Genomic DNA, 15,427 nt, shown 5'->3' with positions numbered 1-15,427 from the left:
GATCATGCAACTATAGGTGGAAGAACAATTCAGAAATGTTTAGCCCTAATGCCTACTCTCAAGTCTTAACCATCATTCCCTCTCTCTCCCTCCTCCCCACCCCCCACATACAGGGGCATGCACACACTCCAGCAGAGCTGGAAATGAATGTTCATTCAAGCAGTTCTGTTACCTCCATGGAGGAGTGCCATGGGAATTGTAATGGCAATCAGGTTCCCCGCTGCAATTGGAAAGTTGGTTAATGTATTGGCACTAATACAGCACCTCTTCCCATCACAGCAGAATTGGCTGTTACTGTTATAGTTGGATTATGGCCACTTCTCCCTCCTTTGCAAAATTTAAGTCTGTGATATTCTCGTCAAGGGAAATGATGATGGAGTTCCAGCAGGCCAGTGATTAAATTTGCTCAGCAACAATCCGTAAATAACCTACACATTCCATTTGCCGGCTTTGATTTGGTCCCTAACTTCTACAAAGGACTGACTTCCAGGTACTGCAATGGAAAATGAGCCAAATGTAGGCAGGGGGCCATGATGGTGGAGGGAAGAGAGGGAGAGCCTAGGAGGCAGCCAGGTTGGTATCCGAACTTCAAGAAGTGGTAAGCAGACAACCATCTTAAGAAACCTAACCAAAAATATTTTAATCGGTCATCCCCTTTCTTTCCCTTTTCAAAGGCATACTGCACCTCTATTCCTTCCTCTGCCCATGCACTGCCTGTAGCAGGTGATCTGGGACAGCTCATGTGTCTTCTGCTGGAGTCCGACTATGGGATCCAGCCTCTGATTTCCCTCATTGCCTATGATTTTCGTGGAGGAAGGAGAGGATGAGGGATGTCATTATTTCTGGGTAATAAGATTCCAGGAATATTATTATGAGGATTCTCCTTAATTTTTGTTCTCTCATTATACGGCGGCCTCAAACTCTTTTCAAACTTACATAAAGAAAATGCATTTGTACCCTAGCTCCAAATGGTTACCGGGTGAATAAGACAGTGAGAGAACTAAAGAGAGCTAGACTGAGAAAAAGGAATTTATGCCATCCAAAATGCACTGACAAAGAATGTCTGCCAATTAGCACAGGTTTGATTTTTTGTACAATAACAACCACGGGTGGGAAGGGACATAAAATCAAACCAAGGACTTCATTAAAACCCTCCCAACACACTATCTGAAATCTCAAGTTTTCTTGTTTTTTTTCAAGCTGCATTGCCCTTTTTGGTTCTACGTTGTTTCAAGAAAAGTAAATTCAGGTGAACACACTTTCTTTTTAAAACCATAGTTACATTGAGTATACTGTTTTGTTTCATACCATAAAATTCCTCTGTTTTAAGAACACAATTTAATACTTTTTAATAAATTTACACAACCATGCTACCATCACCACAACCAAATTATAGAAATTTCTTCACACCAAATGCAGTCACACCCCCATTCACATGCCTAACCTATGCAGTAACTAAGTCACTTTTTGTCTCTATAGATTTGCCTTTTATGGGCATTTGATACAACGAGATTGTACAATTTGTGATCTCTTATTCTGGCTTCTCTTACTTAGCATGTTTTTCAGGTTCAATATTATGAATCAGGATTTCATTTTCTTATTGCAAACAGTATTCCACTGTACAGGTACACCACATTTTGTTTACCCATTCATCAGTCAATGGATATCTTGGTTGTTTCTCCTTTTTAGCTACTATGAACAATGCTGCTATGAACATTCATGGGCAAATCTTTGCATAGAGAAATATTTTTATTTCCCTTGGGTAGAGACCCAGGAGTAGAATCGTTAGGTGATATAAAACATCCATGCTTAACATACTAAAAGACTAGCAAAGTATTTGCCAAAATGGCTGTACCATTTTACATTCCTAGCAGCAATCCATGAGAGTTCAAATTTTTCTGCATCACCACCAATGACTGTTATGGTCAGACTCTTTTTTCATTATAGCCATTCTCTGGTCTGTGGAGCAGTATCCCATTGTGAGGTAAAAGTTCACAGTTCTCTTGTGATTTAGTGAGTTATGGATCTGCCATTGTCACTAGAGCAACTCAGGTTGCCATTGTGGCTCAGGTTTGATCTCTGGCCTGGAAACCTCCATTCACCAGTGCATAGCCAAAAAAAAAACCCTTAGGGTTTTCAGGCAAATACCTTTAATATTACTACTATAAATCAAGAAGAAGGAAAATTTTAATATTTTAATGAGAGTCTCTTTTTTTTTCTACATACTTAGAGACAAAGCAGAATTTCACAAATTTGTGGGTTAATTCTAGTTCTCTTAGCAAATAGGTAAAAGGCTTCTGGAATGAACAGACTGGAATTTTATTTCTGGTGTTATTCGGACATGTTAAACAAACAACTTTGTCTATCACTTAAAATATATTACATATATGTGAAAGATGTTGCAATATCTCTTATCACTTCCTACTCATTCTGCCTATAACCTCTCATGTTATTTTCTGATATCTTGTAAAACTCTGACTGTAGGCAAACTTCCATTCTGGGTAACCAATGGTCATTCAGAAAATAAATGGGCAGGCTGAAGACATGCTATAAGGTGATAGCCACATTATTTATAATAGCCAAGATAGGGAAGCATCTTAAGTGTCCAGCAGCAGATGTATGGATAAAGAAGATGCAATTTCTTTATGTGTGTATGCCTGTATGTGTATATGTACACACACACCTAGAATATTATTCCACTATTGAAAAGAAATGACATTTTGGCATTTGCAACACCATGGATGAACCTGAAGGGTGTAATTATATTAGTGAGGTAAGTCAGATAGAAAAAGACAAATACTGTGTGTTTTCACACTATGTGGAGTCTAAAAAATAAGATAAAATAAATGAAGGAACACAATAAAACAAACTCACAGACACAGAGGAAATAACTAGAAGTTACCAGAGAGGAGAGGGATGAAGGGAGGGGCAAGATAAGGAAAGGGGATTCTGAGTTACAAACTACTACGTATAAAATAAGTAATATTACAAGGTAATGCACAGCATGGGGAATATAGCTAACATTTTATAAAAACTTTATATGGAGTATGATCTATAAAAGTATCAAATCAATATGTTATACAACTGAAACTAACATAACAGTGTAAGTCAACTACACTTCAATTTTTTTTAAAAAAGATAATATTTGGAGGAAAGACCCCAATGAATAATAAACAGCATCCTTATGAAAAGAAACCACTAATTAGAAAATTGATTGAGAAAGACAGATAAAGCTAACCAATAATAATGGAGATAGGAAGGATTAATTTTAAGCCGACCATGGGACAGAGACTCAAATTTGATGACCAGTGACCTCACGCTGGTAAGAGAGAAACAAAAGCTCATGCATCTGAAAAACTAATGAATTACATCACAGTCTTATTATCAGCGATACTTATCTATACACAACAGAGAACTGTTTCTTGTCAATTTAGGGTGACCAAGTGCCCCCTCTGCTGGGGCTGAGGGGTTCCCTGCAATGCAAGACTTACAGTGTTAAAACAGAGAGAGCCCCAGGCAAACTGGTAGTCATCTTACTTGTCATCAAACATGGAGGTCCATGAGGAAGGCAGAGGAGAAATTTAGTGGTAAAGTCTACCAATCTAGCAGTCAGGATATGAGCTTTTTGTTTGGTTAAACTGTCCTAGTAATTGGCTTAGACATAAGAAACGGCTTGGCCCCCTGTGACCTTGAAAAGTATGGAATGAGGTTTTGCAAAGATCTTTTCTAACTCTAATAGTTTAAAATTCTTTAGACATGAATGATTGTAAATACAACTGTTTTCTTTTGCTGGTCCATAATCCACTGCCAGTAGAGTTAGGACAAAAACCTATTTAGGTATAGGAATATGACAGTCAACATTAGAATTTTGCCAACATTGGCACTTTAAGGATATTAATTAATAAATCATCTGTTGCATCCCATGGTTATTTATACCTCTTAATACTCCATAAGAGGGAATAACATTATTCTATTAAAATATAAAATACAAATTGTTTTCTGGTTCTGGACTCTCTCAAAGAACCCAAATTCTAATCCTAAGAGGCTAAGGCTTTTTTCATGGGATTCAAAAGAGACCATGGCTTTGATCTCAGAATTTAGCACAGTACTTTATCACAGTTCCTGGCACATTGAAGAAGCCTAATAAATATTTGTTCAATTCAAATGAACTAATGAATCTTTGATTTTATTTTAAAGTTAATTTGCCCAGAAGAGCAAGGGGAGCTTTTCTTATCTACTGATCTTTTCATTTTTAAAAATGTTATGATAATAATAATAAGTAACTGACACGGAGTTTATAAACTTTAATGCTTATAAACTGGTTGATCATCTTACTTGTATTTGAAAATATCTTTGAATGTATTTGAAAATATCATACATGCAATAATGCAATATATAAATGTACCAAATTAATGTGTCCTACTGAGAAGAGAAAGACATTGGGTTTATAGACACTGGACTATACAATCATTCAAAACTCAATGATTTCTATGGGTATTCAGTGGAGCTCTGAATTTTCAATTCTGAAAACCATAGACATTTTCAGAGATTATAAAAATCTCTGATTATTTGAATGTATGTATGTGCAAAAATAAGAATAAGAAACACAATGCTGAAATAGCTTAACTCCATATAAACCCAGAAGTTTAAGATACGAAATTCAATTAATTTAAAACAATAGTGCCAGGTAAAAACAAACAAGCGAACACACACACACACACACACACACCACCACCATCACCACCACCACCACCACCGCCCCCACCCCATCAAGTAATTGCTTAGGAAGAAATATGATCCAAACTTGAAAGTCAACTCAGAAGATTGGCTCTCTACTTTTGAAGGCAAATGGTACTTATTTTGCCATGTACCTCGGATTTCTCAACCTTTGCACTACTGACATTTTTACTGGATAATTCTTTGTAGTCAGGGGTTGCCTGTGCATTATAGGATGTTTTGAAGCATCCAGGCTTCTATAAGCTAATAACAAACACCCTCAAAGCTCCCATTTCCCTCCTTTGTTGTGACGAAAACCAAAACATCTCCAGACATTACACTGCCAAAGTCTCATGGTGGGCAAAATCATCCAGCTTGGGAACCCCTGATCTAGCCTGAGGGCATATGAATTAGCTGGGAGGAAAAATTAGACATTGAGATACACTTATAAAAATTATAGGGCAGCTATTCCATAATAAGTTACACATTTACCTACAATTATTACTCACCATAAAATGTCATCTTTGCCCTTAATCAAAACTGAGATTTTTTTTCCCCACCCCACCCTTATCCCTTAGAAATAACGTTTCTTTGACCCTTGTTATCTTTTGTAGTTCAAATGCAGCTTTGTTTACCAAAGTCACATTTGGAAAGGCATCCACCTGTAAAAAGCAGTTGGGCCTTTTGGTAATGTTTGCTATTTCAAAAGGTTTAGCTTGTCAACTTTTAAAAACTTCACTGATACTGAAACTCCCTATCATCGTGTGTTAGTTTCACTCATCCCCATAATGCTTCTACTAAGAAAGTAACATTTGTTCTTCCTTGTGATAGGTGAAAGATGCATAATTTTACTTTCAGTGTGTTTGGTAAAATACAATGTGAGAAACTGAGGCAAGGTACTTTTAAGAGCTTCTCCAAAGGCTTTCCCCTGAAATAAACCTCCTTCTTCCTATGTACAGCTGGTTGATGTCCATTTATCAGAAGTTCAATGTAATTATTAAGAAAGTATTATTAAATATGAGAAATATCTAAAGTATTACACAGCTTCCTCTTCACCTAACCAACTATATACCAGACCATTTTTTCTCAAAAACATTAGTCTCTGAAAGTCAACCTAGTTAACGATGAAGAAATTAGGTTCCCTCTAATACCTGCCTCTTTCTAAATTATTTATCTCAATGAATGCACACCTTTATTTCTTCTCACCCAAGACAGAAACCTCAGCATTATATAGGCTCAATGTATTTCTTACATGCATCTCTGTCTTTCCAACCCATTGCCATGAGTTTAGTCCAGGTCTCATATTTTGTTTCTGTAATGTTGAAAAAATTCACACTGTCTTGTCATGGCCTGGGTTGTGTGTGCCCCCAACCCAAATTCATATGTGGAAGCCATTAACCTACAATACTTCAGAATGTTAGTGCATTGGAGATAGGGGCTTTAAAGAGGTAATTAAGTTAAAATGAGGCCTCTGGTAAGGGCCTTAATTCAATATGACTGGTCTCCTTATAAAAAGAGGAGATTAGGACACAAAAGGATACCGGGGATGTGTGCACAGAAGGGAAGGACATGTGAGGACACAGAGAGAAGGTGGCCATCTGCAAACCAAGAAGAGAGGCCACAGAAGACACAAAACATGTTAACACCTTGATCTTGGACTTCCAGGCTCCAGAACTTCGAGGAAAAAAAAAATGTCTGCTGTTTAAGCCCCTAAGTTTGTAGATTGCAACTGAGGCATGTATGCAATCAGATCTTCCATCCACATCCACAGCCAGCTTAGAGACTAAAATACCTCCTTAGCTTGCCATGACGGCAACTCCAACATCCAGAATTACAAGCCTCCCTCCTTAAAGTGTCAGCTTTTGGACACCACACTCCTAATTGTACTTACGGGTCTCTGGAGATGCTACATGCTTCCATGACTTCATTGTGCAACTGCTGAATCACTTCCTACTGGGAATACCCCCTCTATGTCATTCACCATATGGATATCTACTTTTAATTCATGCCATTCTTTAAGAAACATTTTGAACTTTCCCCAATACAGAAAATCACTCTCACACTTTGCCTAATTGCACTTCATGTATGCCAGCATCAATGACGCTTCCCTATACTTTGTTTTGACATGACTGTCTAGCCCACTGGATGGTGAGATTCTTAGTATCAAGAATCATGTTTCATTCATCTCAACCTTCTCTTGTGCTCACTTAATGTATTAAAAATAAACAGAACAATTGAAAGAAGGCATGAGAAAATGAACATAGTAGAGCATTAGACTGAGGGATAAAATTATTTCAGGGAGATATCTACAGAAAATTATTATGATACCAAACCAGAGGGTCTTCACGGTTGTGAAGTACAAAAAAAGGCTATATAAATAAATGTGTTTAATCCATAATTAGGATAAAGGAAATATCAAAATTAGGAATGTCCTTTCTTGGGCCAGATATCCTCAGACACACTTTCATTCTTTGATCATAGTGAAATGGAAATTTCAAGACATCAAGAGAAAGTGACCAACCAAAGGGTTTTTTATTAGCCCTTCATTGCAGCTCTCAGCCAAAGGAGAATTTCTTCTAACATCCAAGAAAACCTGGAAACCCATGTTGACTTAACTTTCTGAACCCTGGGTATGAAGAAAGAAGGGGTTATTTTTTAAATGTTTGCTGGGCATAGCAGATAGACTGCTTCAAAGTGGAGAGGGTATTCTAAACATTTTTATCCCTCCACTGGAAGGTGAATGGCAACATTCTGCTGTAGGATTAACTCATTTAAAGCTCTGGCAAAAAAAATTCCTTTGTAAAATTGGAATTTTCGTGCCAAGTTCATAAACATGGCAGGTTCTTTTCTCCTGTTTCATTATTTACAATTTATCTTCTTGGAAAGAGGCCCACATGTCTTAGTGAACTTGCTTAATACTTAGCTTGTTATTTTTAGATTCTGAAGAAAAATGAAAAGTGGTATTGTTATATTTTGAAGCTAAAAGGCCTCCTAGGCAAACAAATCCTCTAGTTTCCTCAAGTTTCACCTGCTATACACAGTGAAGACAGCTCCACGAGATGGTGGATAGTGAATTGTTATAAAACTATGTGCTCCCACGGCCCTCACTGCTTTTTTTCTCCCTATCAAGAGCAAAGATAGCTTCAGAGAGGTAGTGCACTCCGAGGGAAGGCAGATACAACTCAGGATGAAGTCTGTTAAATGACCCAATAGAGTTCTTAAAACTACAGCAAGTAGGAGTTTCCACTGTGGCCCAGTGGGTTAATGATTTGGCTTGTCTCTGTAGAGGATTGACCCTTCTGCCTAGAGCAGTGGGTTAAGGATCTAGCATTGTTGCAGCTGTGGCATAGGTCACAGCTTTGGCTTGGATTTGATCCCTGGCCTGGGAACTTCCATATGCCATTGTGTGGCCAAAAAAGAAACAACCAAAAACAAACAAACAAACTACAGCAAGTTAATTCTGAGGGTACATGCTTAGGTGGGCGAGAATCAGGCTTTACGCAGAGAAAAGGAGTCATGGCTTCTTAGAATTTCCAAAGGTAGTTTTAAATATCAATCATCAAACCTAGAAGACTGAACAGACTTGATATAAAAACCCACAGAACAGAGAAAATGCATCATGAATGAAACAATTTACCTTCTCCTACTTCAAAAGCAAATACGTATTCAGCAGACAGGAAACAAGACTCAGATGGAGAGACTGCAATGAAAAGGCTGGTGCTTGTCTTAACAGCTCCCCACCAACTCCATACCCAAACATTTCTTTGACACAAAATAAAAGACGGTAGAGTGAGAGGGACACACAGTGCGGAGTTGAAGGCACCATAGAGCATTGGAGTCAGTACTGTGCTCCCCAGAGCTCAGCACATGTAAACATCATGCCTCCATGGAAATCCCTGAGATGTGTATGGGGCTGGGGGCAAGTTAATGCACAGTGGGAGATTTGGTAATGGCTGAGGGAAGTGCCCCAGCAGATCAGCTTGCAGAGAAGCTCCACTAAGTCTCTCACATCCTAAAGAGCCTCAAGATAGCAGCTGAGAAACCCCAAACTGCCAAAAGGTTCATAAGGGGCTCTGCGGACCATAAACTAGAAATATCCTGGGTTTGAACTCAAAATGCAGAGCTCACAGGCCTCATAACCAAAGGCTATAGCAGGAAGTATAGACAGAGTCCAGGTAGATCAAAGTCACCTGTCTTGGAAGCTATGGGGGTCAAGGCAGCCCAGGAAGCCACCAGATACGACTTCTTAAATGCCCCCTGGGAAAACAGATCATGCCTTGGAAGAGACAAAAACAAAGTTGAAGGGCAATTTTTAATTTTAACGGAATATTCATATAAGAGATACAGGGTTTTAAATCAAAACCATCTGAGTTTCCTCAAAAAGGACAAATAGTTTTCCAATAACAATGTGCATGCTGACCTGACAGCAAATACAGAACAAGAAAGAAAACTTCCTTTTTCACATATGGGTTGGTACTGTAAATTTAAATTAACTGCAATGCAAAAATCTGTACACACATGGGCAACAAGAGGATACTTTTTTGGTCTGACCAAATTTCATGAGACATGTCCTGATAGATGGTCCTCAAGTGATGTTGTGATGTATCCTGGATAAAGGCCAATGCAAGGAAGCCTAACAAGCAGCTATCCGTGTTCCTCTCCCCTGAGATCTGACTTCCTGACAATACAGACCTTCGTTTTGTTTCTCTACTATCCTTCTGCTCATGAATCCATCTGTTACTGGGGATAAAAGAAAGCTGGTAATCTAATCAAGTGCCATCACTGTGTTCAGTGCTCTAAATGCTGAGATGAACAAGAAAACAACAGTGTCCTTAAGAACCTCAAAAATTTTTAGAGTCATTCCAAGCATGGTGAGGGTATGAAGCAACCAGAACCCTCATTCATTGCTGGAAGGATACATGTTTGGCCATATTTACTCAAGATGAACTTATCCTACCCTGTGAATCACAAGTCTATTCCTGAATATATACCCAACAGAAATATGTATATGTGTCCTTCAAAAGATCCATGCCAGAATGTTCAAAACAGCACTGCTGGTAGGATCCAGAAAAAGCCCAAACATCCAATAAGAATGCATAATCACATAGTGAAAAAAATATGCAATAATGCAGATGAACAGATTTAAAAGAAATATAGTAATGATGGGTGGATCTTATCATGCTGAGTGTAGGATGCCAAACTCAAAAGAGGCTATGTAGTGTGATTCTATTTTTAGAAAGTACACAAAGGGCAAAGTGAACCTAGAAGACAGGAGAGTAGTTACCTATGAGAAGTTGCTAGAAGGAAGTATGAAAGAGGCTTTGGGGTTATTTTTTGATCATATGGCTCTGCACTGATGTGTATTCAGTTTGTAAAAATTTATAACATACATACTTTCATGTTTATACTATATAATATTCCACTGTTTTGTATATTTCACTTACATTAATACCTATTGTATTCAAGCAAAGAGTTCATAAAAATTAAGATTCCCAAAGCCCAATACAAATTATGGGAGGGTCCCAGACCTATTTCCATGATTTATTAATGCAGAAACCAAGTTTTCTTTTTCCCGAGATTTTCCCAGCTTCCAGCTAAAACTGTCAAAGTTCTCTCCAGCCAGCTGCATGAATATACAAAGGTTCTTGGAAGCAAAAATAAGTAGGAAGTGTCAGAATACTCAGATTGCATTTCCTGCCATCCCCTTTCACTGACTTTAAAAAAAATGTTGAGAACCCCAAACTGAAATCCCCCTTTTCCATCTTAAACGCTCTAAAATCACAATCTTAAAAAGCATCATTTCAGAGAGAGACAGGCACACCAGCAGGTGCCATTTCTAATTCCTCAGGCTACCGTCTGCACAGAGTGCTGAGGGATAAAAGCAGTGATGAGAGCATTCTTTCCCCAATTTCATATTCATGGAATTTGTTGTTACTTAACTTTTCACAAATCATTAGGCTGAAGTACCTCTCCATTTTTCCCCCAAATAGTGTCATTTGACCTGGTATCCAGCTTAATACAGCCTCTGCTTTTGAATAGATTTCTTCACAAGTGGCAATCTCTAATAGGGTCATGTTGAGAGGCAACCCTACTGCATGCTACCTATTGCACAGTAACGTGATGAGGGTAATTTCAAATGGCATTCAATCAAAAAATCTGAAAGTTTTATTAGTGAGGTTGGGGGCTTTCTCATGTTCAGATGAGGCTCATTGCAGCTCAACTTTGACATTTTCAACTAAGATTTCAAAGGATGGAATTTTTTAAACTGTACCCATACTAAATGGTCCACATTGCCTTACAGATTATATAGGTTTGGTTGTCTTTTTGGAATATTGAATGCAGATTCCCATTCTTCTTCCAAGTACAAGAGACGAACTGCCACTTAATCATCAACATGGAGGCTCTTTAAATATGAGATTAGTTAAATATTAAACCATGAAAATCAAAATTTGGGTGTTGCTGGGAAAAAACATACCTTTGGGCTGCTATTTAAAAGACGTACACCCATCTTTAGTAACTGCACACCGCTTTTCTTTAGAATAGGGCTACTTATGTAAGAAATGAGTCCCAGGAAGAATTGGGGGAGTTAGGATGAAACTGCTTCCCTTTTCTAATCCTTTGGCAGTTTAAAGAGTCCTGACCTAACAAGAATATATGCTGAAATAAACAAGCCTTGATGCCTTGGTTGAGGTGGGGGAGATGATGACACATAGTTGCATTTTCTGAGTATAAATAGTTCAAACAAAAGCAGTTATCACTTTTCAAGAAATTCATGGCCCTAAACAGTCTAGACAAAACAAAACTGGTATAAAATTGGGGTTAAGTCCTTATTCTGGAATGTGGCATTTTAAAGATAGGGATCCTCTGAGAAGTATGAGTCATTCTTACCTAAGTAGAGTAAGAAGATCGTGACGGTAGCATTAGGTTTAGTCTCTTTGAATCTCTTCCATTCAGGTGACCCAAAAGCATGCCAGGCTGAGAATTCCTATTACAACTCAGGACAATAATCCAGATTCCTAACTGCTTTGCTTCTATCATTAATTTCTTTAGAGAAAGGAAGAAAGGATGAGGGCATTACACAACTATGAGTACCATTTTAACCTCCACTCAGTTCAAACTACAGTGTTTATGGTCCTTGGCTATTTTGCCAGCCTTGACTCCGCCTCCTGTCAGCTATGCTCATTGCCATTTTGGTTTGATTCCTCAGACATCCATGCTTACCTGTTTTCCTGGTTCTTTTTCTTTTTTTAATATTTTAATTTTTTCCATTATAGTTGATTTACAATGTTAATTTCTGCTATACAGCAAAATGATGCAGTCGTATTCTTTTTCTCACATCATCCTCCATCATGTTTTATCACAAGTGACTAGATATAGTTTCCTGTGTTACAAAGGAGGATCTCATTGCTTATGAACTCCAAATGCAATAGTTTTCATCTACTAACCCAAAACTTCTAGTCCATTCCACTCCTGCCCACACCCCCTTGGCAACCATAAGTCTATTCTCCAAGTCCATGAGTTTCTTTTCTGTAGAAAGTTTTGTTTGTGCCATATATTAGATTCCAGATATGTGCTATCATATGGCATTTGTCTTTTTTCTGACTTACTTCACTCAGTATGAGAGTCTCTAATTCTATCCATGTTGCTGCAAATGGCATTATTTTGTTCTTTTTTATGGCTGAATAGTATTCCACTGTGTATATATTACCATATCTTCTTTTTTTTCTTTTTTTTTTTTTTTTTTGTCTTTTTGCCTTTTCCAGGGCCACTCCCACGGCATATGGAGGTTCCCAGGCCAGGGGTCAAATCAGAGCTGTAGCCGCTGGCCTATGCCAGAGCCACAGCAACGCCAGATCCGAGCTACGTTGGGAACTACACCACAGCTCACGGCAACGCTGGATCCTTAACCCACTGAGCAAGGCCAGGGATCGAACCCGCAACCTCATGGTTCCTGGTCGGATTCATTAACCACTGTGCCACAACAGGAACTCCTATATACCATATCTTCTTAATCCATTCATCTGTCAATGGACATTTAGGTTGTTTCCATGTCTTGGCTATTGTGAATAGTGCTGCAATGAACATGTGGGTGTATGTGTCTTTTTCAAGGAAAGTTTTGTCTGGATATATGCCCAAGAGTGGGATTGCTGGGTCATGTGGTAGTTCTATGTTTGGTTTTCTGAGGTACCTCCATACTGTTTTCCATTGTGGTTGTACCAGCTTACATTCTCACTAACAGTGTAGGAGGGTTCCCTTTTCTCCACACCCTCTCCAGCATTTGCTATTTGTTGACTGGTTAATGATGGCCATTCTGACTGCAGTGAGTGGTACCTCATTGTAGTTTTGATTTGCATTTCTCTAATAATTAGTGATGTTGAGCATTTTTTCATGTGCCTATGGGCCATGTGTTTATCTTCTTTGGAGAAATGTCTGTTTAGGTCTGGTTCTTTTTCTTATAAAAGGAATTACTTTTACAGAATTTTTAAAAGTTGAATAACCAGAGGAAGGAGAGTAGAGATCTTTATTTCCAACAAACAAATAAACCTCGTACTATCATTCTTGGACATGCATTTCTACTCTTACAGTAATTATATACATTACATAAAATATATTTAAAGATACTTTAAGACTATCCAATAATATGGAGGCTCAACACTGAAATCTTAACAATGACCTCTATATTTTTTAGGCTTAATATTAGAGGTTTCTTCCGCTATGCAAAAATAGAGCTTTCCTATGAAAACTTTTGTAAGCCCAAGTGGCATAAAGCAAAGAGGCATTATTAAAACACATCTTGCTAATGAGTGCACAAAATAAATGAAGATAAAGTACAGATGTTCACAGACATCATTGAAAACAATGGTAGCCTGACGCTGAGATGTTGAGCATGGTTTCTGGTTAAGGAACTTGTCAGGGCCACTCTCACTGCTCAGGGTGGGGTGTGTTGCCTCTATAATGACTCCCAACAAAACAAACACTGAATGATATTTTCACTTTTGCTTTTGTCTATAAAAGCAAAATTTCTCTTCAGATACTTCTGTTAGCAAATACAGGTACTAATGTAGGTTTTTCATAAAAGTCAAGTAGCATAAAGCAAAGTTTTGAAAAGTGGAGGACACCTGTAGAATATAGTGGAATCTTTATTCTTTAATGAGCCTACAGTCATTACCCATCAACTCTTAGTACAACCCATCTCTCCAGTCCTTTTCCTGCAAGTGAAATTCAGTAAGCAGGTAGATATCAGAGCAAAGAAGCTCTAAAATCAAGGTCAAGTAGGTTCCAGAGAGCTTTTCCCTGTTTGTACTGCCTCTATTCCTCCTTTCCACACAGAAGAATAATACTGGTCCACAAATATCGGTGTTTCTTTCTCAGGGTGTCATTTATCCCTGAATTCTGAGCGAATGTTGCTCTGGATTCCTGCTTCAATGATTCTAATGTCCTCCCTCTTCCTAACCTAACTCTGCTTTTCCCATAAAGCCCAAAATCACATACAAAAATAAAAGAAGGTGAGGGCAGAAGAGAAAACAGATAAAGGAAAAAAGAGGTAGGGAAAAGAGATCAACATTGAGAGATTCCACGCTGGAATGTTTTGAGTCTTGGGAAACCCTTTCTGTATGTTTAAGAATAAAATTACACTCAGTTATTTAACTTGGGGGTCTGTGTTACTGAAGAGGGAGTAGATATCCTCAAAGAACTAGACTGAACCAGAAGCTCATTTTCTAGCTGTGTTTTCTAATTGAAAATTCTTATTAGTACCACTTGATTTACTTGTGCTGTTCATAACCAGCATCATGAAAAAGCTCAGATTTGAATATTTAATGGAAATATAGAATATCTTCAGATTTTTTAAATTGTTTGTACCCTATTAAGCAAATAGTGATATCGTGAAATATTGGTGCCTATACCACTGCTGTTTGTTTAATAGACTATGGCTCCATTTTGTTTTATTGTTTATGCAGAACATTTTGACTCTTGGAGAGAGAAGATTTTCACAAATGCTATAAAAAGTGCTTTGTGAGGCGAGATTATTTGGAGCTGCCAAATGGAAAGTTTGGCTTTGAGAGTCAGTTAAGTATGACTTTTAAAATATAATAAGTATTCTATCACCCCAAGCATGGCAAGAGGCTCTGGATAATATCCCACAAAAAGGAGAATTTTAAAATAATTAAGCCTACTTGTGTAAAAGAAACCAAGTTCTGCAACATATGGGGATCCAGTTCTGTCAGAACGGTGGCCTTGTGGAGAACAGATGTTGTGTGGTTTTTCACCATATCATGTAGAAGGAAAGATTACGAAGCCTCTTTTTCTTTCTTTCTTTCTTTTTTTTTTTTTTTTTTTTTTTTTTTTTTGCTGCACCCACATATGGAGATTCCCAGGATAGGGGTCGAATCAGAGCTTTAGCCACCAGCCTACTCCACAGCTACAGCAACGCCAGATCTGAGCTGCGTCTATGAACTACACCACAGCTCATGGAAACGCTGGATCCTTAATCCACTGAGCAAGGCCAGGGACTGAACCTACATCCTCATGGATACTAATGGATACTTGTCAGATTCGTTTCCACTCTGCCAACCAGGAACTCCATGAAGACTCTTGAGAAAAGTCCATCAGCCTGAGCATATATGCCATCTCCTTTCTAAGCACCCACCATAATATTCAAATACACTGCATAGCAAATTTCACAATACAGATTACCTTTTTTTTTCAAAGC

The sequence above is a fragment of the Sus scrofa genome, chromosome 1, assembly GCF_054392235.1.
Source record: "Sus scrofa isolate SSC_HxYL_T2T_F1_AM1 chromosome 1, Sscrofa_HxYL_maternal_Yorkshire_Landrace_v2.0, whole genome shotgun sequence".
NCBI classification, from domain to species: Eukaryota; Metazoa; Chordata; class Mammalia; order Artiodactyla; family Suidae; genus Sus; species Sus scrofa.
Note: the sequence above shows the minus strand (reverse complement) of the source record.